This window comes from Oryzias latipes, chromosome 7 (genome assembly GCF_002234675.1).
Source record: "Oryzias latipes chromosome 7, ASM223467v1".
Taxonomy (NCBI): domain Eukaryota; kingdom Metazoa; phylum Chordata; class Actinopteri; order Beloniformes; family Adrianichthyidae; genus Oryzias; species Oryzias latipes.
This window is the reverse complement of record NC_019865.2, coordinates 3,593,241-3,620,318: the sequence shown is the minus strand read 5'-3', so window position 1 is coordinate 3,620,318 and position 27,078 is coordinate 3,593,241. Positions and strand designations below refer to the sequence as shown.

The following is a 27,078-nucleotide window of genomic DNA, read 5'->3' as shown; positions in this document are numbered from 1 at the left end:
GCAAAAGAAAATTCATTTCAGTTCAATTTCATTTGTATGGGCCAATGTCACAATGGGCTTCACACCAGAATTGTACAAAAACATGAAATCAGTCATTAAATACAATAGCTGATTGCTAAACTAACAAAACTAAGCTAAACTTTTCATCCATGCCTTTTAGATCCTCCTTCTCTATGAAAAAGAAGTCCCTCCCTGCTTGTCCAGTGTGAACACCATGGGCTAAACAAGTGTTTGAGAACCTGCATTCACATGCCCTGCGTGTGTCCGTAGCATCAAAGATGGTTTGTCTGTCAGGTTTGATGCTCTATAAACAGAAGCAAGGAACGGACCGCACAAAATAAAACAAAAATCAACTGAGTGGAAATGAGTCACAATCCCAGACTTCCAAGAGTCTGTCTGAACTTAGAGAGCAAAGACACTCGTAGTGTTACAGACCAGAGACGGCAGCCAACAACAAAACAACTTTTGTTTGTTTTTGTACTGAACTTGTTTCTGACGTGTGCTTTTCTATGATGCCATCATTTGTTCATATGACTACTCTGCAGAACATCCTTTCCTCTTACCTTTCACTTCCTTTCACCTGTACTTCACCTGGACTCCAGGAACTGTGTTTATGACCAACCAGTATTTCACAGTGAGACCTTGAGCTTTAATGCTCTCTGATTGGCTGAATACTTCCCTCTTTCCGTCTCCTGCTGGTCTGTCTGGTCCAAAGTCTGCCAACCTGCTTTGAGATATTTACTTTTAAACAATCATATTTGAGTTTTTGTTCAACTTAGAGGTTTCCACATGTTCACGGTGGGTTCAAAGAACCTGGGTGATCCCACATGATGGTATTTTGTAACGGATACCATCTGACACAAGCCTGAATGCCAAACAGTTATGAACAACAAAAACATACTTCTTTTGATTCTGGATGCTGCTGGTTTTAGTTTCCCAGAAATAAATAAACTTTGTTTGTGTGAATGAACATTGACATGAGAAGAAAGTGAAACAAACTGAAAAAAAAAAGAGTTTCCGTATCATCAGATTTACCTTCAAAGTCCAAGAAAAAAAAGGGGCATCTGGTTCAAAAGCTAACACTAAAATGTGTATGAGAGGGCTAGAAGTGATAAAGCACAAGTGTGAAGCATGGCAGTGGGAGAATCATGTTCTGAAACGTGACGGAAACTAAAAAGGAAACCACTAAAAATACTTCAATGTCAGATATAAATGAGTCTTTCAGATGAATGTGACCTCCGCTCTTCCTCCAACACAGATGGAACAACCTTTACGAACGAGAAAAATGAGAATGATTGTTTTTTTAGCACTAATATGCAAAGTGGAGCATTCAGACATGTTTGGAGTGAGCACAAACCTTTAAAGAAAACAAACATTTGTTATCATAAATTGCCTCTTTTCAAAGCAGCGTCTAAAAATCTTAAAAAAGTGGTTTGATCAAAATTTTTCCTTTGGTCCACTTCAAAGCGCTGCAGTGACAAACATGGTTCTGAAACACGTTTGTCATTTTATGAAAGAAACTGTCCATTTCCATTTATTTTTATTATTATTTAATGGTTGGTGTATTCTAAGCATTTTTAAAAAGGAGAAAAAGACATTAAAAAAATAAAAATAAATTCATAAAATCTATTTGAAATATTAATTCATACATTGCTTAGAAAATAAAAGAAAATGATGCAATCTTCTCGACATAACGCTCCTAATCATAAATAGACATTTATACATACAATAAACACACAAATGTACCTTTAAATCCAATCAACATAATGACTGTTAAATTAGTTTTATTAACTGCTTAAAAGGGCAGAAGCTAACTTATATGATCTGCAATAAAAACAATTATTCAGATTCCCACAGTCCCAAAATATTCTGCCAGTAAAAATAATAAATAAAAATGAAGGCAGAATTCTAAGGGGAACCAATGTTTTTATTCTGCACTCATGAGGTAAAAAAAACTTTACATGTAAGACGCAATGAAACACGAAAACCAGCAGAATTCCCTGATCTCTTTTTCTTATAGAGAATAGAATTTTTTCAGTCCGATATCAATCTTTCTGGTGCAGAAACAGTATTTCTATGGAGTCACAGCAGCTCAAACAGTAAGATGCTGTGCTAGTCTCTGTGCGTGAAGGCTGATTATCCTGGAATGATGAAAGCCTCAGCTGACTGTGGTTTCACTCATTTTTATGGAGACACTTAATCCTCAGAAGAAAACTGAAAAATATGACACCAGCATTTCCTAATGGATTCCAAAAAGCCCCTTTTGGTTAACCCGGACGTCTTCAAACCGCCTCATGTTGAGTTGATTAAGATACATTTCACTGAATCCCACTTGGGCCAGATATGAGGAAGAGGCTGAAATAAGCAGTTTTATGTTATAACGATGCTTTTAACTTGTTCTCCTTAATCCCTTGTGCTATCCTGGGCACTTTAACATTGGGAGTGGGGTCATCTAGACCCACTAGACAGCGCGCTGAGGCTTTTATTCTTCAATGATTTGTGATCTTCCCTGGTGTCTATGGATTACCCCTTGTGCTATCTTAGATGACCCCCCCCCCTTCCATTGATGTGTTCTCCCTACCATGACAAAGGTGGATAAAGGTGGAAAGATTTCATGTAATCCATGGAAACCAGTGAAGATCACAAATCATTGAAGAAAAAGGGTTCAGAGCACTGTCTAGTGGGTCTAGATGACCCAACTCCCAATGGTAAAGTGCCTAGGATAGCACAAGGGTTACATGAAATCTTTCCACCTTTATCCACCTTTGTCATGGTAGGGAGAACACGTCAATGTAAGGGTGGGGTCATCTAAGATAGCACAAGGGTTAAAGGAAAGGGAGAAAGTTTTATCTTCAACAGGATGAAAGAACAAAAACAACTTCAATTTAGTCAGATTTCCTTTAAAAAATAGGAACATATTTAAGCTTTAATGCTGAAGTGAAGATGCTCAGAAGCATCTAAAGTTTGTTCAGATCAGCTGACCCCCGTATTCACACACCTACTCAACAAATTATCACAGATAAGGGAAGTCTCCCTGCACGGTGCCCAAACCCCCCCCATTAAAAGACGACATTTGTAGGCATTGCCCCTCCACTCCAACCGACCCAGCTACCTATTCCCACCTTCACCTGTCAGAAGATAAGCCCCCGACAGGCAGAAAGCCGCAGGACGATCAACATGAGACTGAGATGAGACTGTGCTGATACAGGTGGAGGATGGAACATCTGGTCCTGTAGCCACAATGGGAAGACCATCAAAACCATAGAGATGCTGGTGAACGACAAGTAAACAACCTCTTCCCTTTCCGATGTCCAGAAAGAGACTTTCATGGACCTCTAGGACTGCAGAGGAGATCAGTGGGCCGGACCCCCCCATCCTTGGAAGACCTGTACACCTCACAGGTCAGAACGATGGAAGGAGATTATCTCTGCAGACCCTTTGGACCGAGTGAGTGTGATGCAAGCCAAAGAAAAATGTCTTACCTCCTGTTACGACAAAATGAGGTCAATTCAGTGGCCTTTTTTTTTTGTGCAATATGGAGGCCGCAATGTTGGAGAAGGGATTGGTCCAAGAGGGTCTGAGTAAACACTTCTATGGCAACTCTCACCAATCAGGAGTGGGCTTGTTGGAAGGCCTCACACCGACAACTTGAAAACGGGCTACAACAAATCTGTCAATCAAACGATTTGAATGTTGGACGTGGATGTAAGCAGGCTCCGCCTAATTTTTTTGAAGCATCTGATTGGTCAGTTTATCATTCATTATTTTTGGTCAGTTTGAACAACTAGAGGACAGAGTCCTTCCTTTTTAGCCCTGAACATTGACGTTTCGTTATTGAGTAACTCTCCCCTGTCCGGTCGAGTCGGGAAACCTTAAGGCTGTTGTTCCTTAAAAGATATTTTTGGACAGACAACAAAGCAGATCATTAAAGGAAGGTAATTTTACCTGAGAAATGTGAAAAAGTAAAGTTTAGGTCTGATCTCGTGTTTATCCTTCACTTTTGGATTATTTTAATTCATTGAATCGTCTCCAGTTCGTTCAAATCCCTGCAACGAAGCTTTCATCTGAAGCCAAGAGAGATTCAAGATTCAAGATTGGTTTATTGTCATTCCACACACAGTATTTGCAAAGACGGGTGAGACGAGATGTTGTTTGTCACTAGCATGACAGTGTAAAAAACAGCAATAATAAAATAAATAAATAAAAGCCAACAGGACTCGTCACATTTTACAGAGACTAGTGAAACCAGAGAGGAATTTCTGTGTTTTCACTTAGAAAACACCAGGGGGCAGTGCAGACAAAGAAGCGAACAAAAGCAGAGTCTGCCTTTTCCCCCAGAATCCACCAGGAGGCAGTGCAGGCACAGTGTTTAGTTGGGTGAAAACTGATAAGTTTCCCAAACTTTCAGCACATTTAAATCAGATTTCTAGCAAAAAGTTTAGTTTTAATGTGTAAAAAAGGAGGCGAGGCTCCCAGCTCATTGCCTCATTCATTGTCACGCAACAGTTGTGTCTCTCTGTATGAATTGGGATAAGCACACATGGATGAAAGGCAGCTGACTGTTGAGCAAAGTCACTTCAAAGCAGATCAAAGACCTGCTGCTGTGCCTAAAACACAACCCTTATCTGTCTGGTTTCTGCCACAAAAGCTGCTTGTGTACATGGAAACACACGTCAGTATTAAACCACCTATGAGGGTGCCAACACGAGGGCAAACCGGAAAGGGGGGGAGGCAAAAAAAGTGAGAGGAAGCCAATTTTTATCCTACACTGCAGTTTTTTTGGTCATCAGAAGCAAAGCCTGGAAGGGATGGAAAGCCCCAAACAGTTAGGTGTTGACACCCCCTCACATTCTAGCCGGCCCGAGCTCCTGTGGACTTTACACCCAATGACCGTCAAGAATGTTCCCAGACTTCAGACTCTTTCTGTCTGGGATGATAGGATCTTACAGCGTTATTTCTGATCAAGCACCTCAGCAACACCTGAAAGCATAAACACACACCTGAGCATTAAGCCGCCACTAAAATGGCTTAGGAGAAGTAAAAAAAAAAATCAAGACAAATCCTTTAAGCTGCCAGTCATTTCTCCATAAATAGTTAAACATGAACTTTCTGTTGTCTGTTCTTAAGTCTTATCAGGAGCAGGGAGTTTAAAGTTTAAATATTGAAGGGGGTGTATTGAAAGTTGAATGAACTCTGAGAAACACACAACTGAATGAATGTTGTTTAGTCAAACTTTGGAATTTGAATTAAGATTGAGATCCTGTTTGATGACAAAAACCAGCTGTTGACGTTGGAAAGTTTCCATGAATTCCTTCAAAAACACGAGAAACGGCCTGCAGGGAAGATGGACAACCGTCCAGAGTCTGAGGGTTTCCAAAGAGATGACAGAAGGTCCAGCAACTGACAAAAACTCTGAGGTTAAATTTGGTCGGACGGATGGCACAGATGGTAGAAAATTCATAGTTTTCTCACTCATAACTGCAAAAAAACCAAACATTTTTTAACAGACTCCAGCGAGATTGGAGTCGACTAATTCAGGACCTGAATTTTAAGTTGGAATTTTAATTTGTGCCAAAATACACGTTTTTTTAAAGACCCTATCAGATGCAAAATTGTGTTTTTGGTGTCTTTAACTTGTTCTTGTGGCATTTTTCCGATGATGAAGGACATGTTTAAAGCAACTTTAGCTCAAGGTTGTATTTTTTCTTTTGTTGGGAATCAGGAGCAGAAGGAAAACTGCAATTTGAAAAAGATGGTATTTGCGACACAGAAAATAGGCTGGGCGGGCCACAGACTTCCTGCTCTGCTCCATTCTGATGCATCCACTAGCAGACAAATAGATCCATGAACGTCTTTGTTTTCCTCGTCTGAGCAGGAATCTGGATCTAAACTGTTCGACTGGATAGCTTCATTATTGTTCGCCATTTTTGTTGCATGTTATGTTGGGGTTGGAAGGGGCTGTAAGCTAGTGGCAGAACATGTAAACAGAATGGTGCTTGTAAGTGGGGGCGGGGTTGCTCCATGCTGACAGTTCCACCCAGAACTTAGGTCACGTTTAAACTGCAGTCTGAAACGACCCAATTCTGATTTATATTTACCCTATGCGACCTTTATCTGATCTTTTCATGACAGTCTGAACGACACAGATCCGATCTTTTGAAATGCGACTCAGGGTATGTGGTCCTGAATCCGATACGTATCCGATCTTTTGAAAGTCTGAACGGCTAGGCCACATGAATCCGACCTGTACGTCATCGATATGCTTTAAACGTCATCATTCTGCATTGAAGTAGGCGGGACGAGAAAATAAACATCAACCATGGCAGACGATGCTGCTGAGACCAGTCAGTGGAAGGTAAGTGAGGTCACCGATTGGATTAATATTTGGGGTGACAGCTGTGTTCAGGCCAAACTCCAGGGCTCTTATCGCAACCGGGCGGTTTTTGAAAATATTTCCAGCGAAATGGCTGAGCGTGGTGTTGAACCTTTTTTTTTCCTTTTACGACCGTGGTCAGAAGCACGGGGGACCGAAGGCGGATCCTCCTCCGGGGTTCACTTCCCCGTTCGGACCCTCAGATTCTCCAGAGCGGGTTAATAAAGAGTCAATGGCATCTATTCTGGGGGAAGCTTTTTTTTTTTTTTAAATCGTTCTCCTTCCTCCCTCCCACACTACCTCCCTCATTCTCTTCCTTGCTGCACGCGCTCTCTCCTGTCTCTTACACGCGCGCAGCACATAAACATCCCCATTCCACAACAGTGGGTACAGACGATCCCGGCTCCAATGCCTTCTTAAAATGAGAAGTTTGCAATTGTGCTGGCTCCTTTGTGAAAATAAATGTAATAATGCAAAAAGAGCTCCGCTGTTGACAACACTGTTGTTGACATGCATTGCTAACGTTAGCTACGTCTGCAAACAACAAGTTACATCGTTCACCGTTGAGTACTCTTCTGTGCATGAGGGTCACTTCTGGGTCATTTCACGGTCACACAGGAGATCACAAAAATTCGCATTTAATTGGAAATGTGAACGGCCTTGCAAAAAAATTGGATTTTTTCCAAAAATCGGAATTGAGCATTAAGCCCTGCAGTGTGAACGTTTGAGGCACATTTTTAATGAACTCCTGCCTCATTTGCAAGAAAGTCTGTCCTAGAAAATGACAACGGCTTAATCCTTAATAAAAGACCACTTTTAGATGAAAAGATAAGCAGAGTGGGACTTTAACTGCTCTGTCATCCAGCGCTGCGGAGTTGGAATCACGGAAAGAGTCGATGGTTTTACACAGTTGTGTGCTCATCCGTCTGCTTCGCCTCTTCCGTCATCGTTTCCAGAAGCCTGTCAGGCAGAGTTCCATCCAGAGACATACAGGAGATGAAAGCCGACTTCTGCTGTGGAAAATGACATCCATTCATGCTCTTTGAGTCACCACTGCCTAATAAAGACGTGTCAGCAACAGCTCAGTTTAGCGTTTTTCGTTTTAGCACAAGACGGTGAATGACTCTGGAGGACATGCTGGGTCTGTTTGGCACGGCCTGATGAAGTGGAGGGAGAAGCAGCTGTCCCAACAAACGCTCACCAACGACACTGTGTGATCCTCACAAACAGGCGGATTTAATTATGTGGTGATGAAGTCAGAGATTTTCAGCCTCTAAACAATGAAAGTGAAGGACAACAAAAGTGATAGTGCCAAAGACAACAGAGATCCCGCAGAAACACACTGGATGACAGAGAACAAAGGAAACCAGCGACCCGGAGAGACAGAAGCTGAGATAGTCGGAAAACAGGAAGTGAAGATGAACACAACACGCAACTTTAAAAAATAAAACAGGAAGAGCTGCTGCTGGGCAGTGGAGGTCCAGAAAACCAAGGATCTGAGGGCGCTCACACCCTGCCCCACCTTCCTGTGTTCCCATCATGCTTTTCACCTGCTGCATTTTTTACAGTGATGCCCTGCATGCTGCACTACGGCCTCTGGATGTTTTTTCTGTGTGGATTAATGTGGTCGTTTTCCAGGACAAAGTTTCTGCACAGTAGCAGTAGTTCATTTGAAATTGTTGTAGGTGGGACTATTGGTGCCTAACCTTTCCCCTCCCCATCGTTGAGAGCCAACCACTTCGGGACCAGTAAAAAAGTTGTTCATTAAAGAAAAAGAAGAACATCTTCTTCTTTTTCCTTTGTTTTCCTGCTGGAGAAACTGGGATGAGTGTCATCGTGACAGCTGCTCTGTGTTCTCCAAATCAAAGACAAACACCTGTTCATAGCCTGAGTTATCTGTCTGCAGCGTTCAGCCTGACCTCCTTACTGTCCAAACACCAAAAACAATGTTTATCCTAAATCTGTCAGATCTTTGAGCATTGTCTTTCAGTCATCCAGCGTTCAGAAATCTAGTAATCCTTCCTGCTTCTGTAACCCTTGTGCTATCTATCCTAGGCACTTTAACATTGGGAGTTGGGTCATCTAGACCCACTAGACAGTGCTCTGAACCTTTTTTCTTCAATGATTTGAGATCTTCACTGGTGTCCATGGATTACATGAAATCTTTCCACCTTTATCCATCTTTGTCATGGTAGGGAGAACATGTCAATGTAAGGGTGGGGTCATAGGATAGCACAAGGGTTAAAGCCAGTGTTTCAGACCAAAAACCTTGTGAAATTTGAAAGTGAAAAGGTAGGAGGAAAACCGGAGAAAAAGTATGTCACTAGACTCCTCAGTGATCAACTTTCCCTTTATTTCAAAGCTTTTCTCTCCAGCAGACAAACATCCGGCCCTTCCTGCTGTGGGATTATGACTCAGAGCCTCATGAGCTCCTGGCAGAATGGCCTTTTTGGACTCTTGGGTTTGCAGGCTCTGAATCTTTGCGGAATCTGATCTCAGGGGGTTTTGGAAATACATGTGACCACTTTATCCCCTTTTACGTAAGACTGCTGCTCTGAAAGCAGAGCGGAGGGAGAACGGACTGTGGAGAAATGATCAGGGAAACTGTTCCTGCAGCTTTACGGTTAACCAGGTAGTCAGCTGTCTCAACAAAATTAAAGAATGCGTTTATTCAGTCCTGTTCGTTTATTACTGTAACGAGAAACAATACATTTAATTCCCATTGAACAACCCACAATCCATTGCAACGTGTGATGTGTGCGCGGTCTTTGAAGCTGCACCTCCCAGGTCAATTTTGACAGGCCAACCGTCTGACGCTGAGAAACAACAGAAGCTGCTTTTGTTACCATTTGCTACCCTGGAACATGAATATGAGAAGCCTTGTTTAAAGAGCAAACTTGTATTGGTGTTTACATCTTCATAAAAGTGACAGAATCTATAGAGACTCCCATTTATTCTGCAGAAATGAATGGTGAGCCTGTGAACAGCAGCATCTGGCAGAGCAAACATGATGATTAAGCTCAGGTTTGGACTGGGACGATGGGAGGAGGTGATCTTCTGTTTGACTCTTCTGGCTGCACGGACGTTTGTTTTGAATTATATTTCTTTGCATTTACAGGGTAAACATGAATCTGGGCCAGAGGACGCTGCCGGCAGGAATGCACGATCGACTTTACAACTGCAGAGAAATAATGAGAAGGGAAGTAAACGTGTGAATTATATATGCAGTAAAAGAGTCATTTTTACAAAGACGTTTTCCATCATTCATGATGGGAGTCACAAGTTCAGCAAACTAGAAGGAGCTGTATTTTTCCAGAATAAAATAAAGCATTAAATTCTTCATTGCTGACTAAAAATGAAACTTAAAGGGTAATAATTGGCGAAAATAAATAAATATATAAAGAAATGATCACAGTTGACCATAAATAAAGTGAAAACAGCACAATAAAAAATATATTTCTGTGAAAAATGCAAGCGGTGGGTATCGAACCAGCGAGATTTTGCACCAAGGATTCCCCATGTATTTCAATGAAGGCACAAATCCTGAAAATCCTGGAATATCTTGAAAAGTTCAAGGTTTTGAAGGACCAACGGTCATAGCTGGAAAAATTTGAAAGAACTGAACATTTTAACAGTTGAATGGTTAAAACAGCTGAAATTTGTAGGGTTTAAGTGGCAAAAATGGGATAAGATACTATAATAAATAAAGAGAAACAGGAAAACAATGGGTTTAATGTTTTATAGCATCTAACCAAATGGAGATTTAAAATCAATAGTTCCTTAGCATAAAACGTGAAAAAGGTTCTGCAGAGCCAACAACATTACTTTGTTTTATTTTGCACGTCAAAGACTAACCGTCAGTTACATTTGCAAAAAATGCAAAATATCTATTTCAAAATGCAAACATAAGGGAACATTCAGGAGCTGATCTCTCAGCACTCTGCGTTTTCATGCCGGCTGAACTTGTGCAAAGATTCCCTGCTGGGACGTTTACCTTTTCATTAGACGCCACTTGAAGCATTTAATTGCAATGCTCACAACGATGCTGACTCATTTTAATGAGCAGTTAGAATAATTATAGCTTTCCCTTATCTTCAACACTTTCTGAGATTTACTCCTGCACTCCCACCAACCTCTTCCAGGTTTTTTTACTTCAGGAGTTTGGCAAATAACTGGACATCAGCTCAGCTCAGCTCAGCGTGAAGAAAAACACAAATCAGGGCTAGCAGTATGAGGACTTCCCATTCACGGAGACTCTCTTATTTCTGCTTCTCTTTAAGACCAACCTCTGAGAGCGCCGGGCCGTAACAACCGCCTAAAACAGTTAGGACAGTCTATAATCTGTGCAGCAGTAAAGTCAAAGGCGGAGCGGCTGGACGTTTTGGCAGCTGATCCTCTGTTTAAAGATGACATCAGCGACCTGAAACCAGGAGCTGAAGAAAAACACATGGAACTGTAGTTTCCCTTCTGATGTCAAAGTGAGATGAGCTCATTATTTGCAGAGATTTAACAAAGCTTATGTCATTATTTCATTCTTGACAGGCGGACGTCATCGCAGTTCAAACAAACCACTAAGAATTGAAACCCCTGATTTGTTGCACCAACAGGGGAGTGTAAACACTCGCACTTTTTATCTCTAGGTTCAGCTGGGTAAATATGATCTCAGCTCATGATTGAAGGTTTTATTGTCTTCACATAAAGTACATTTTTACTATGAAATTGCATGCGGCTACAGCCGCTCTACTTCCTTCTCTATTTGTTATGTACTTATTCATACTAACAAAGATAATCAGATTATTGGATGAATGTCATACATCCTCTTTTTAAAATCTGATGCTCAGTTATAAATGTAGAAAGACGCTTGTTGCTTAAAAATGAAAGAATAATCTGTAGCTGTTATTTTTTTTGATTTGAAATGGTTTATTTCAAGCAATCAAATAGAAATAATACACAAAAGCAATACAATCATCAGTTATACATTCATACAGTAACTAATCAAACTTAGGATAAATAGGCATATTAATAAATATTGCTTGAAAGGGAGTGGAAGGAAGCGAACATATATAATCCCACCCCGTTATGATGTAACCATTTTATTACATGATTTATCAATATCCGATTATGGCATCTTACTGTTCCTAAAAGCTGTTAAGAACCAAATTTGGATGTTGGACCCAGTCTTTTGGGGTTTTTAACCTTTGACTAAAAACTTGCAAATTTAGATACCTGAAGAAGACAAGTCACTGTGTTTTAGCACAGGGAGGTTATTAGCGCTGCAGATAAGAAAGCGTTAATGGCCCTTAACTCGGCAGCTTTAGCTTATCTTCCCTTTTTTTGCTACGTTCACACCAGGCAGGTGTTGCGCGATTAAGAACGCTCCATGTTGACATGTGAATATTTTTTGCAGCCAACAGGTATGTTTATAACATTTGAGTGTGTGGACAGGCCCCGCCCCTTCTAGATTGGTATTATATCTGAACCTGACCATAATGATAAACATCCAGCAACTTGTTGCTTTGTGCTGCTTCATGATCCCCCCCATCACCCTCCTACCCCCCTCTCTCTAACATCCCTCTCTCTTCTTCCCTCCTTTCCTTTTCCGTCCGGTCTAACACAAAATATTTTCAAATACGATTAAAATAAATAAAGTTTGGTCTTAATTTGAAAAGGAATTTATTCAGACATACCTCTGGTGTGTCATAAGATTTAGAACCCCTGTTGTTAAAGTAAAATATGTCCAACACAAGAGGCCTTCAGCTCTCATCTGTTTGCCCAGCTGATGGACAGGGCAGGTTAAGAAAAAAAAAAGAACGCTCCAAATGCTCCTTTTAGCATACGGTGTTCACACCGGACAAACAGGGAGCTTCGGGAGGGGGTTTCTTCTTCTTTTGTTTTTTTTTTACTATTCAACAGTGCATGTCCACCCGCTACTGTTGGAGGAGGCCTGGTGCAAAATATTGGAATGGTGCAAATGTTATTTCATGCTTTTTTTTTTCACAGCTCAATTCCAATACACGAAAGACTTGGTTTCACATAATTTGCACCGGGCCCAAACTGCAATTATTAATTTCTCAAATTTAAACTGGCTGGCATTTCCAGGTCTCGAAAAGGACTGTACTCATACATTGACACGAAATCCCAGTTCCAGATTGGTCAAAGTTCAACTGCTTGACGTTCAAGCCGCTGAGAGTTCAATGGGTTGAACTGGTTGATTTTTCAGCAACGCCGTACTGTAGAGCCCGAAAACAAACTTAAAAAATTATGTAGCAATGAAAGGACACAAGAGCTTTAAATGCTGAAGCCAGAACAGCAGTTTTATGGGTTTTTACATAGACTTCTCTCTGAAACTGGTTGCTCGAATGCCAGTTGTCAAGGGCCTGTGTGTACGTAGCTTTAGACTTTTTGCATAATTCCATCAAAGCCCAGAAAAGCAGCTTTGCACTGATATGCAACACTTTACTGACTGGACTTATGTAAAGTGTTGGATTTCCGCTCCATATCCGTTGGAATTGCATTAGTGCATAAATGGTCAAAGAGTCACAATAATTCAAAGAGCGTGTTATTTTGCTGTAGGTAACAGCTCTGGTGTTAAAGGGTGAAATACATTTGTACTAAATTTATATGTCCGTTTTGTTTTATATCAACTTCAGCAGTCGTGGTGTACCACGTGGCTCTTAGCTTGGTTACATTTTTTATGAATGATTGAATTTTCCATAAATGTCCAACATTTTGCTGATGACACTTTGATATTCTTCTTTACTGGATCAAAGGAAAATCTAGCCACAGGGGTTGCAAGCCAGTAACTTCTGTGCCGGTCCCAAGCCCGGATAAATAGAGAGGGTTGCGTCAGGAAGGGCATCCGGCGTAAAAATTGCCAAAATAACCATGCGAATCATCCACACTTTAGACATACCGGATCGGTCGAGGCCCGGGTTAACAACGACCGCCACCGATGCTGTTAACCTACAGGGTGTCGGTGGAAATTTGACTACTGTTGGTGGAAGAAAGAGGGGAGGCAGAAGGGTCCGTGGCCAGAGAGAGAAGGGAAAAGGCAGGAACATAGGTTTGAGAATAGGGACTCTTAACGTTGGCACAATGACAGGGAAAGGCAGAGAGCTGGCAGACATGATGGAGAGAAGGAAGGTAGATGTACTGTGTGTGCAGGAGACAAGGTGGAAGGGCAGCAAGGCACGTAGTATTGGAGGAGGATACAAACTGTTCTATCATGGTGTTGATAGGAAGAGAAATGGGGTAGGTGTGATTCTGAAGGGGGAGTTTGTAAACAGTGTTCTAGAGGTGAAAAGAGTCTCAGACAGGATGATGAGCCTAAAGTTAGAAATTGAAGGGGTGACGGTGAATGTAGTCAGTGGGTATGCGCCACAGGTTGGCTGTGAGTTAGAAGTGAAGGAGAGATTCTGGAGTGAGTTGGATGAGGTCATAGAGAGTTTTCCCAGAGGAGAGAGAGTTGTTATTGGAGCAGACTTTAATGGGCATGTTGGTGAGGGCAACAGAGGTGATGAGGAGGTGATGGGCAGGTTTGGTGTGAAGGAAAGGAATCTGGAGGGACAGATGGTGGTGGACTTTGCGAAGAGGATGGAAATGGCTGTAGTCAACACTTACTTCCAGAAGAGAGAGGAACATAGAGTGACATACAGAAGTGGAGGTAGGAGTACTCAGGTGGACTACATCCTATGTAGACGAGGCCATTTGAGAGAGGTTAGTGACTGCAAAGTGGTGGTAGGAGAGAGTGTAGCCAGACAGCACCGCATGGTGGTGTGTAAAATGACTCTGGAGGTCAGGAAGAAGAAGAGAGGGAAAACAGAAAAGAAGACCAAGTGGTGGAAGCTACAGAATGAAGAAACTTGTGAGGAATTTAGGCAGAAGTTGAGGCAGGTCCTGGGTGGTCAGGATGAGCTTCCAGAGGACTGGGAAACTACAGCAGAGATTATCAGGGAAACAGGTAGGAAGGTGCTAGGTGTGTCATCTGGAAAGAGGAAAGACGGTAAAGAGACTTGGTGGTGGAATGAGGAAGTACAGGAATGCGTCCAGAGGAAGAGGTTGGCTAAAAGGAAGTGGGATGTAGAAAGGACTGAGGAAGGTAGACAGGAGTACAAGGAAGCGCAGCGTAGAGTGAAGAGAGAGGTGGCAAAGGCCAAACAGAAAGCTTACGATGAGCTTTATGACAGGTTAGACACAAAGGAAGGAGAGAAGGACTTGTACAGGCTAGCCAGACAGAGAGACAGAGATGGGAAGGACGTGCAACAGATAAGGGTGATTAAGGACAGAGAGGGAAAGGTGCTAACAACCCAAGAGAGTGTACAGAAAAGATGGAAGGAGTATTTTGAGGAGCTGATGAACGAAGAAAATGACAGGGAAAGAAGGGAGGAAGATGTGGTTGTTGTGGAGCAGGAAGTAGCAGAGATTGGAAAGGATGAGGTTAGGAAGGCTCTGAAAAGGATGAAGAGCGGAAAGGCCGTCGGTCCTGATGACGTACCTGTGGAGGTATGGAAGTGCCTAGGAGAGACAGCAGTGGAATTTCTAACAAGGTTGTTCAATAGGATTTTAGAGAGTGAGAAGATGCCTGAGGAATGGAGGAGAAGCGTTCTGGTTCCGATCTTTAAGAACAAGGGTGACACGCAGAACTGCAGCAACTATAGAGGAATAAAGTTGATGAGCCACACAATGAAGCTGTGGGAAAGAGTAGTGGAAGCCAGGCTTAGGAAGAAGGTGGAGATCTGTGAGCAGCAGTATGGTTTCATGCCCCGTAAGAGCACCACTGATGCCATTTTTGCTTTGAGAATGTTGATGGAAAAGTACAGAGAAGGTCAGAAGGAGCTGCATTGTGTGTTCGTAGATTTAGAGAAGGCGTATGACAGGGTGCCGAGGGAGGAGCTGTGGTACTGTATGAGGTCGTCTGGAGTGGCAGAGAAGTATGTCAGAGTAGTTCAGGACATGTATGAGAGAAGTATGACGGTGGTGAGATGTGCTGTAGGTCAGACAGAGGAGTTCAAGGTGGAGGTGGGACTACACCAAGGATCAGCTTTGAGTCCTTTTTTGTTTGCTATGCTGATGGACAGGCTGACAGACGAGGTAAGACAGGAATCTCCCTGGACAATGATGTTTGCGGATGACATTGTAATTTGCAGTGAGAGTAGAGAGCAGGTGGAGGAACAGCTAGAGAGGTGGAGGTTTGCTCTGGAAAGAAGAGGTATGAAGGTCAGTCGTAGTAAGACAGAATACATGTGTCTGAACGAGAAGGATCAAGGTAGAAGCGTTAGGTTACAGGGGACTGAGGTGAAGAAGGTGCAGGAGTTTAAGTACTTGGGGTCAACAGTTCAGTGTGATGGGGAGTGTGGAAAAGAGGTGAAGAGGCGAGTGCAGGCAGGTTGGAGCGGTTGGAGGAAAGTGTCAGGAGTGTTGTGTGACAGAAAAGTGCCAGCAAGACTCAAAGGAAAGGTGTACAAGACAGTGGTGAGACCAGCTCTGCTCTATGGGTTAGAGACGGTAGCAGTGAGACAAAGACAAGAGGCTGAGATGGAGGTAGCAGAGATGAAGATGTTGAGGTTCTCCTTAGGAGTGACCAGGTTAGACAGGATAAGGAACGAGTACATCAGAGGGACGGCTCATGTTGCCTGTGTTAGCGACAAAGTCAGAGAAGCCAGACTGAGATGGTTTGGACATGTTCAGAGGAGGGATAGTGGATATATTGGTAGAAGGATGTTGGAGATGGAGCTGCCTGGCCGGAGGGCAAGAGGACGGCCAAAGAGGAGATATATGGATGTCTTAACAGAGGACATGAAGTTGGCTAACGTTAGGGTAGAAGATGTTCATGATAGAGTGAGGTGGAAAAGGATGATTCGCTGTGGCGACCCCTGATGGGAAAAGCCGAAAGAGAAAGAAGAAGAAGACTGGATCAAAGGAAACCAGTCAGCTGTCTATTCCACTGATACTTGACCCAATCAATAGTGGACATTTAGTTTTTCTTATGTTTTTTTCACTTTCTTTACCAATTCTTTTTAATAAAACCCATTTTTGTCAATATAAGAATTATAATCTGAATTCTTTCTATTTTTGTCATGTTCATTGAAGAACAACATGGATTCTTATTTTTTGCTATACCACAAGTTAATGAAAAATATGAATTTATTGGATTAAAAGTAAATGTTTCAGTTTAAAAAATAAGATTTTACAAATGAGGTACATACAATTATATAAGTCTGTGTTGCAGGAAAACATTTTTTAGATGTGAAAAACTGTAGTCACAGTCTGCTCCTCTTTTAGGGGTTTCATGACTTTGTTTTATGGTGTTTGTTGGAGGGAAGCCACATAAAAAGTGGTTGAGAAACTTACTTGACGTCCATCAAAGCAGGAAATTAAAATGTCTCTTCCGTCATCAAACCAGCAGTTCTTTGCGTCTGCCAGGAGATAAATAGAAAAAACAGCTCTCCTGAACTTATAAGGCCTGAGTGCCGGTCCTGGGATGTGGACGGAGGAGGATGGAAATCTGTGAGAGCAAGAAGGTGCAGCACATTCTTTGAAATCCAGACTAAGTATTTTAGAGTTGTTAAGGTGCTTTTGCTTTCATTTGAGTTGGCTGAAGGAAGTCCAGCGCTCTCTGCAGCCACTAGTGGGAGAAGTCGTGTTCAGAGCCAAGAGCGGAAGCTGTGATCAAACTTTCTAAGCCCAATTGGATTTCTTCCTTTTTCACTACAACTTATTCACATTGGATTAGCCTGACACTGAAGGTTATCATTGATGTGAATTGAAAGATGAAGATCACTTAATGTGTTTCCTTTTACTTTTTCGACTGTAAACGTCATGTTATGAAAACGTCATGAAACTCGCGAGATCCTTTAATAACCACTAAAAGCAAAGCTGTCCTGGAGGTTTCATGGAGCGGATTTAGTTATTTTTTTATGTTCCATCCTGTTTTGCCAGTGTCAAATTTTGACCCGAAACTCCTTTGATGACCCTTAGCAGCAATTTGCAACCCTCCACATGTGTGGGGAAGAGGAGGTTGCTGCCTTCCAGCCCTTTTTTGGTCAAAATGCAGCAAACAGGGGCCAAAGCAAACATCTGTGAGGAGGAATTCTGCTGCATCATTTCTACCTGAGCCAAAACTGGCCAAACTTTAGAGAACCCAGCGGCGGATTCTGCTGTTTGGCTCATCTGGGGCCTGTTTCACAAAGGAGGTTCAACCAACTCTGAGGTCAAACCTGAACTCTGAGTTGGTCAATCGAGAGATTGACAACTCTGAGTTTTCAGTTTCAGAGCAGCTGATCCGCGTTAGATCAATCAACTCTGAGTGGACTGATTCGGAGGTGAGCGTGCGCACCGCGTCTATAAGAAGCCATTATCAATGGAGCGCAGATATCACGAGTCACCATGGCAACCGTGAAAACAAAGAGGTCTGCGTATTTTTCGCCAGCTGAACTTGACGTGCTGCTGCAGAGTTGCAGTGAATATGAGAACATATTCCAGAAGAAAAGCAACACCGCTGCATCTGCAAAACAGAGACAGTTAGCGTGGAAAACATAGCTGCTCAAGTTAATGCCTAAGTTTGCATTTAAATCATTGTTATAAATATTGACTGTAATAACTTTTTAAATAGCGTAAGGTGTGAAATAAAAAATGGTGATATTTAGGTGTACTTTTGAAGTGTTATTCCTGGTGTAATTGCATGAAATGCTGCATAGTGCACAGAACCAATCTGGGGGAAAATGCATTTAACGTCGGTAATGTTTAGAGGACTTTTTTGTTAACCTTCCCCTCTAGCAAACGTTGGTCATTTTAATATTAATACATGCAATTGTGTTTTTAAAAGTGAACTTTTGTCTACTGTTGAACCTTTCGCTGCGCAAAGACTTCCTTCTTTTCTCTCGTCTTTCCGACCGTGCGTGGTCAAAAGCGCAGGGGAGATTTCCTTCAGGGCTGAAGGGAATTCTCCTTCGGGGTTCACTTCCCGTTGGAAACCCTCAACCTCCAGAGCGGAATAAGAATGACTCCAAAACAGTTATTCTGGGAATGACACCTTCTCCGTCCTCCTCATCCGTGCTCACCCCACCCCCCCCCATCTGCACCTGCAATCGCCCCTCCCCTTGTCTCTCGTGGATTGCACCCCGCTCAGCACACACACGCTGCAACACTACCCCTGTATTGATCAAGTGGTATAGGTTTATATGGGATTAAGAAAGTAAGCAGTGCTGGAAAATTGTGTTTCCAAAAAGTAATTGTTACATTAATCTAATTCAATGTCCCTGATTTCATTTTCATGTAGATGCAATCCTGCAGGAATTTAAAGAACATGGCAGCAGCTAAAAATGAAGTATAAAAACATAATTCAATCAGGTCAAATGTGAGCATGTCATGGATGTAGGCTTTGTTGACAATATTTGACATATGAAACATCTACATAGCAAGACCTAATGTTGTTTTCATTTTGTATATGTAATTGACTGCAACGAAAAACGGTAACGCTCAAACAAAAACGTATGGGGAAATGACAAAACATCGAGTCGAGGTCTCAAAATCCTCGTACGACGTAAATGTAATTCTCTACGAATTAATGCAGCCTCCTCATCTATTGGGTCCTCCAAAAAAGGACAAGCCATTCTTGTCACTTAGATCGCGTGACGGAAATGTGGGCAATGAAGGTTGAAGCGAAATATAGTGCTTCGTCTTTAAAAAGGGGAGGGGACCGGCAAAAACTTCGAGTTTGGAGAATAAAACCTGCTCCCGACCAGGTTAGGTTCACAGCATAAGTAACCATGGATACTGACTCCGAGTAAAAGTTAACTCTCTTTCAGAAACGGGTTTGACTTACTCTGCTTTCTCTGGTTTGACAAACCTCCGATTCTGAAACGGAAAACCCAGGGTTTCCCTGATTTCCGGGTTTGTGAACTCAGAGTTTACACTTAACCTCCTTTGTGAAACAGGCCCCTGGATAAAAGGGTTAATTGATGAACTCATTTTTATAAAACCAGAGGTTTTGACTCCTTCTGAGAGCATGACTTCTCAAGAATTTCATTTGCTTTTTCATTTTTGTGAAAGGACTTTTGCAAATAATGTGAAAGAGACATGGACAGAATTTCCTGATTTCCTGTGTTTGGTTACGAAAACAAAAGAACAGAAGGAATAACATAGGTGGTAAACAAAAGCAGAACATTCCCATAGGAAAAGATTTTATTTTTAAGAATAGATTCAGAAAAAACTTAATTGAAAAGGAAATGAAGCAACAAATTTAAATATATTTTGATAAACTCAATGAAATAATAGCAAATGAAAATAAAAGGAAAATGACACTGCACTGAGTTATTGAGCGATTCCCAAAACAAAAACAAAACAAAACCTATGATCCATCTGTTTGCAGCCCCTCGCACCCCCAAATGTAGCTTTAAAACGGTAGATATCCAATTTAAAGCTGACGTTTCTTTCTTCTTGTCCTTCATCATCAGAAAAAAGGCAGAAGGACACATTAAAAACACCAAAAACTCTAGTTTCATCAGAGTGGGTCTTTAAGCTGTGGAAGATATTGTCTGTTTTCATAGAAATATTATTAAAAGTTCAGGATTATGATAATAAATTTAATTTAAATTGGTGCTTTTGTTTCCAGTTATGTTGAGTTTAATTGAGTTTTGAATCTGGGGTCGACAACAGACCTCCAACTGCAGCGGCGCCCCGGCAGCAGAGAGGCGGGCTGCAGCTTCCCGTCTCCCCGTCGGCTCCCTCAGAAACGACATTTCCTCCTGAGAATGTGCCAAAGAAAATGTCGCCACGGACCTCGGGCTGCTGACAGATAATAAAACCTGACATGGTTTGTGCAATCCAACACAAATCATCCAGGAAAGCATGAAGTATTTCTGAACTTGTGAGTCCTGCTGCCTGACGTCTGTGTGAGGACCAAACTCCGCCCAGTTCTGGTTCTCCTGAGGATCCACATAGATTCTGACAGACCGTTTCGCAGACGAGCTCAGCCAAACCCAGACAGCAAAGATGAGGAGTCAGACACAAAGACCTACTTTGTCCTCCTCTCCATGTGTGCTCCAGCTGTTTCTGGGTACTTTTATTCTAAAACTAAATAAACCAATAAAGGTAGGCTGCTTCCTGTACGAAGTCCGTTACTACGGTAACGCAACCCCAAACAAAAACTATGGAGTATCTTAAAGGGATCTTCAACCCACAGCCGTCACAGCAGTTGAGGGGAACGTCTCTGCTACTTTGATTTTTATCAAACTCTGGAGAGTTTCTGAAGCAGCCAACACGTTTCCTGTTGAGATTAAGAAAGCTTTCACTTGGCCAGACTTGTTTTTTAGAAACACTGCTAGTGCTTTCCCAAGGAGCAGTGATTTGGCTTTTAGCATTTTTTTAAGTGTTTATTTGAGCTTTTCTGTCATGGACGGCAAAGACAAACTATTCCTGAGTCCTCAGGCTGCCGTCTTTCCTTTGCCCTGAACGCTGCTGGAAACAAGAAGGCGAGCGGCTGGAAAAACGGCTTCATGTAGGAAGAAATGGGGAAGAGAAACCACAGACTTTTATTTTACTTTAAAAAAAAAGAAGCATCACCAGGCAGAAAATGTTCTATTTAAAGTATTTTACTTTCATTAAATCTGACGTCTGTAAAAATAGAAGCCCAAATGGAGCAAAGACTCTCTAATTTTCTGTGGAAAGTCCTGGAAATATTGTGGGTGGGATAATCTGGATCAACTTTTTTTTTTGGCAGAAAGAACATGTTTTTCTGTTCTTCCTCTAACAGAACAAAAGTGATTCTTGCTCAGAGATTAGTCACAGCAGTTTTGCACTCGACTCAGTTCTGCCTTTCTGCCTCAGTTATTTTGACAGAGATTTCCCACTCGAACTTTCAGAGGCTTCAGTTACGCTGAAGTGTCTGTCAGCAAAGCCGAGGCCGATGACCTGTGTAGGTGTGCCTTTGACCTGTGTGGCGCTCCAGTGCAGAGACGACATCTGAGCAGAGCTTCTCCAGCGACCATCCTCCTCTCATGGAAGAAGGCCGTTCAGAAAGGAACAAACTAAGCTTAAAAATGCTAAAAAATATGCTGTACTTTGATTTGTTGCCTTTTCATCGGAGACGATGAGATGTGCTTCCAGGAAGTGTCTGACTAAAGTTCAAAACTCCTGGATGATCATTGATCTGAATCTCTGACAGTTTTACAGAAAAGATTCTGTTTCATTCTGAAAAATGTTCATAAAGCTGAAGGTTCCTTAAAAAACATTTCACTTTATAACAAGCAAAGTAAAGCTCTTTAGATATTTAGTTGTTATAGTAAAGTGGAATTAAAAAAAGAGATAAATAGAGTAAAAATGAGAAGAAAAGTCAATCAATGAAGCTAAAAACGTTTCATCTTCTCTCTGACAAAAATTTACTGATGTAAACATGGTAACTTGCCAACTTTTTTGGTCTCTTTGTTTCTTATATTTGCGTCTTTCAAACATAGTAATGTGTTCAAATCCCAAAATACTGTATAAGTTTCTCAGTGATGCTATAGACTTTTCAAGTTTCGGTTGCTCTGTTCACCAACTGGCGTTTAGGCCGCAGTGGAATAATCTAGAATAGCGGTCTGCAACCGTCAACACTTTAAGAGTCATTTGGGTTAAATTCTTCCCAACCACAACCCAGTAAGTGCCAGAAAGTCTTAAATAAGATACTGATCTTTATTTATGCTATTGTTACTATTGGGATAAAAAAAATATACTGTTGTTTTGGGCATAAGGACAAAACAAGGAAAATCTTTCCAAAATATGAAACGGTCTATAACTTTTGACAGAGATTCATGTGACTTCCTTTCAAAATAAAAGACATTCTGCGTGAGATAGGATCATTTCAATGCAGTTTATTTGACCATTTTTGGTGCATCTCAGCAAGGAAATTGTAAATCTAACTATCCAAAATTAAATCAGAGCTAATTCCCTGACCCATACTGTACTTTTTGAACCATAAGAAAAAACTAAAAATCCCTGAATACTAGAAACACCAGTGCGAATCAATTCTAGTTGTGCATACAAACCTCTGATTGACTTTCTGTGCTAAATTGCACAAAAAAATCTTTAAATTTTTTTTGCTCAACTTGTGAAATGTACTTTCCTTTAGCTATTTGTTTACTTTATTTTTATTTTTTTTATTTCGACTTGCTTACTTTTTATTTAACAGTTACTTTTTTTCCAAATAAAAATCCTTTTTATTTTTCTTTAACCAGAGAGCCACAATTTAGGGGTTAAAGAGCCACATGTGGCTCCGGAGCCTCAGATTGCAGACCGCTGATCTAGAATATTCAGGCCATGCGACCGGAACTTCCTCTTTAAGTCTCCATAGTCACTTTATAACAGACCCTGCAGCCAATCAGAATGGAGTATTCACCCTCAGCATGGTCTAAATTCGGTTCATCAGTTTGAAAATATACCGAAAAATTATTATTTGACTTATTTTTTCAATACTTTGAAAAATAAAATGAAGTTGAATGAAGTTTCTAAAATTATTTAACCAACAGAAGTGTGAAAACTCATTCATTCATCATTCATTCATTCATACATTCATTCAGAAGCGTGAAAACTAAAACTAAAAAGTAATAACAGTAGATAAATATTGAGGAAAGAGAAGCTAAATGAAAAGCTTTTCCCCGTGTTGAGCTGGAACTCTCCTGTCTCTGAAAGTTTCTGCAGTCGGCTCACGTCGAATCTTTTATTCAGAGAAAAATGGAATAGAAAAAGATAAAAACAGAATCTTTGTGGTTTAACTTTGTTTTAGCTCTGAACAGAGCTGCATTGTTCCCTCTGCTGGGGAATGTGAGCGTGTTACTCATTCAAAGAATGTGAAGGTTAATAGAAGTGCTTCCAGATAACAGCATTACCGTCTATGAAGGAGAGAAGAAGGGACAAAGGCTGCTTTAACTCCACGAACTCCACCTTGGATGTTTCAGGCCGGATTCATCCGCACAGCTTTATTTTTGGCAAGAGGGCGGGTGCCAATCATCTCCCCCACCATTGAGAGAGCGGCTCTGGGTTTTTTGGTCACCAAGTCTTTTTTTGGTTAGAGTTTCCACAGAAACCAGACGAGTGAGTCACTCGTCAAGTTCAGCCAATGAAGCCTTTCAGTTTGGGACGCGAGCCTTGGATTTCCATCCAACCCCCAAACACACACAGCGGTTCTGTGTATGGGGGTGGTGGCGGGAAAGGGGGCGGCAGTAGTGGCTTGCTGCCCGGTTCTTACTTAACCTGGCCTCTCCTCCCCCCCTTGGCCTCTCCTTTCGCTCTGCTCTCCCACGTAGAATTTTTCCTCCTGGCTGTTCTTCATTTTCACTTTGAATCAGCTCTTTTTAACTTTGTGGCCCCGCCCCCTCCTCTGTCACCTTTGTGTCACCTCTGCGGTCACCGCGCTGACCACGTCTGAAGTCCTCGCAGAGCCCAAAACACTGGTGGTTTACTTCCCACAATTCCTTTAAGGTGACATTCATGGGTCAAGTGTGAAGTTCATCTGGAGGCCAAAGGTCTCCTTCTGCTGAGAAACGTTCACTCGGATTCACCCCACGCCCCCCCCAACCAACCCTCCATACTTTAGCGACCACTGGGAGGAGGTCCAGTAAACCGGGTGCTCTGCATGACTGACTCCCACCGGGCACACCCTGCAGATGTGTGGGGTCGAGGGACACATCCCCAGCTCATGTGTGGGAGAGATGCATGCTTTATTATCGGGGAGGGGAAGACATGAAACGGCTCCTGTGAAGTTAGTCTCTGACTCATGGCTGCTTGGAGAAAGTTCCTGATAAATCCCTGAGCTGTTTATTTTTGACAGCTGATAAATGTTTCCAGGCCTGTGCTCGTTAGCCCTAATTAAAGGGAACGTTCACCACGCTGTGCTCCATGTGGTCCAACGTGTGAATTTTTCAGCATTTTTGGCGACTTCATCAGCCCTTTGCTTTGTTAGAGTTCTCTCGGTTGGAATAAACATCCGTATCTCAGTCAAACATTTACTTTAAGTCTTATCCCACAGATCTGTTTCTGCAGACTTGTAGCAACACATAACAGAGCTGCAGTAGGCGTCTTTTAAAAATCTGTTTCAACAAAATTAGAATTTTGTTTTAAAAAGCAAATCCCAAGCTGAGTGAAACCACCACATAAAGCTTTAGTCCCAGCTTCCGTTATGGATGAATACGGGCTGTCTGCAGTTGTAGACAATCAATGAGAGAAAATGTCCAAGCACATTTTTTACACGGGAATGCTGCAAGCGACAGGTCAAAGCAGACACTTATACAACACGTCAGGGTAAGTGAAGGGGTCGGCAACCTGAACCTCTCAAAGGGCCATTTGGATCAGTTTCCCACTGAGATGAAAGCACAGGGAGCCGCAACACTAGATGTGTTAGAAAAAACGTTTTTGCCGATGTATCGCGATTGTTCATTTGGCAATACTTGAATTGATTCAAAATGCTGTCAGGATATTTATTTAATTATTTATTTAAATTCTTTTTCAGCGTGACGTTTCCTTTGATCTTTTGTCCGTTTTCCACAACCTTGAATAGACTTTTCAGTCTGTCAAACACCCAGAGTTAAGATGAGTGAGATGATGGAAACAAATTCACTTTGATGCAGACTCCTGTCTACTTATTTTGCCTTTAAATCCAGTAAACTCAATAAATTATATTAATTTTATGGATGACTACTATTTTTTATTAGGAAGCAGCTGTTAGTTTGTCTGGAATCATAAATGGTGAGTCTAAGCCCCGCCCCCGCCTCTTTACCTGTTCGTTGTTTTCCCTCGCGTGCAACCCCCCCCCCCCCCCCTCCAGCGTGTTTTACACAGACAGCGCAACATACGGTCATCGTAGCAGCAAGGTGACAGGATAGTAGGGGTGCCCTAACGCAAATGTAATTAATCTGGCAGAAATGGGTGGTCTTAGTCCACGGGGGGAAAAAAAAGACCTTTTTTTGCGCTCATGTTTCCCCTATGAGATTGCCACTGACTGTCGTTTTTAGAAGAACTTTCCATCCCATAAACAGACTCTGGTTGGCGTTCACAGCCACGCCCCCTCTGCGCGTTCACGCTGCTCTCTTCCTCCTGCCTGCTCGCACTGCCTGAGGCACCATGACAATCTTAGAACATGATAGTTATTTTACAAAAACACAGAGAGCCGCAACACAGGCATGAAAGAGCCGCATGTGGCTCCAGAGGCGCCGGTTACAAACCCCTGTGTTAAGTGACGGGGAGGTAGGGGAGACAGATTTATCTTTTTTTAACCCCCTTAATTCTTCAGCCACGTAGGGAGCTTGTTAATACTGTTCACGTGATAAGTGCACGTCCCGGACGAGCAGCCTGACTGTTAAAATCTAGACAATCAGAGTTTAGTTTTCTGTGAACATCCTACGGGCGTCACGTGCACACCCCGTGCACACCCCGTGTGTGCATTCATTGTGATTTCATATTCTTACACAATTACCAGTATGAAGCCCTTTGAGACGACTATTATTGTAATATTGGGCTATATAAACATAATTGAATTGAATTAAATCAATAAGGCCCAACCCCTCCCTGTTCAAAAATCAAAAGACGTTGGATTAAAGGGGGAAAAATCCCCGAGCTCAGCTGTATCTTCATTCCACCGCATCCCCAGGCGATGGGTCAAATGCGATGAACAAATGTCAAACATCCAGATGGAAACCGTAGATTCTCACGTCCACAGAGGTTTAACGTCTTTAATGAAGTCTTCGTGCAACAAAATCCTTTGATGGTGACATTTGAAAATGTTCTCCTCATAAATGCCGGGTAAACTTATAAAGAAATGAACTTTTCTTTACATAAAAAAACATGAATGCAACAACAAAAAGGTTTTATGTGACAAATGTTACATTTGATTAATTTTATTGCCTTTATTTGTTGATAGCAAAACTTTTTATTGCTTTAATTACAAAATTCTATAATATTCAGTTGTTTTATGAGAGCATCAGCCTCTAATACCGAGGAATTTGTCGGAAAGTGCTCTTTGGGGCCCACAGAGGTATTACTGGCATGCAGAAAGGGCTCTTTGTGCACAGCTGGTCTTTGCTTTCTCCCTCATACAATCCCAGCATCCCTCCTTTTCTCTCCTTCTCCAGTTTGCTAAGTTAGACTTTAATAATAAGTGCATGGCTGAACATGGGGCGGGAGGTGGGGGAGGTCCTGGAAGGGCAGTTTTATGACCGTCCAAGTTACAACAGTCGCCCCCTGATACCAGAAATGTCACGCACACACTTTACACAACTGCCCCGGGGCAATCAAAATTGGGCAAAAGTGATTGGCTGTCAGAGGTCTTTGCAAAACTTTTTGAGGAATGCTGCATCTGTCTGAATGTGTTCCACTGATGAGGAACTTTTCCTGATGCAAACATCCTAAAAAAAAAAAAGATGCTCTCGGATAAAACAAAGAAATCTGCAGCCCGTATCTGTAATGCATGACAGCCTAAAGACCAAAAGTTACGCAATAACTCTAACTACAAGAGGTTAGCTTGTCCAGTAGGGTCCACGGTAATCAGCATGACTAATAGTTTTGGATATAAAGGACTGGACTTGGGTGTCTGGGCTGGACGGCCCATGGGAACGGCAGGGCCCTGCCTAGAATGGAAGAAAGTTGAAGAATTACAGGTCAGAATGTGAACTTCTCATAAGCCCAAAGAATTTCCTGCACTCTCTACAAACTTGGACAAGGTTGGAGAGGATGGCTGA

General features: G+C 42.0%; 1 long non-coding RNA gene across 1 annotated transcript; it reads right to left on the bottom strand.

The window, feature by feature from the left end:
- Positions 1-9,043: 9,043 nt before the first annotated feature.
- LOC110015325 lies at positions 9,044-22,086 on the bottom strand. The gene is made up of 3 exons (XR_002290503.1): positions 20,032-22,086; positions 16,724-16,877; positions 9,044-9,551 (listed from the first exon to the last, which is right to left on the bottom strand). It is a non-coding gene; the product is annotated as an uncharacterized LOC110015325 (long non-coding RNA).
- Between the last annotated feature and the right edge of the window lie 4,992 nt (positions 22,087-27,078).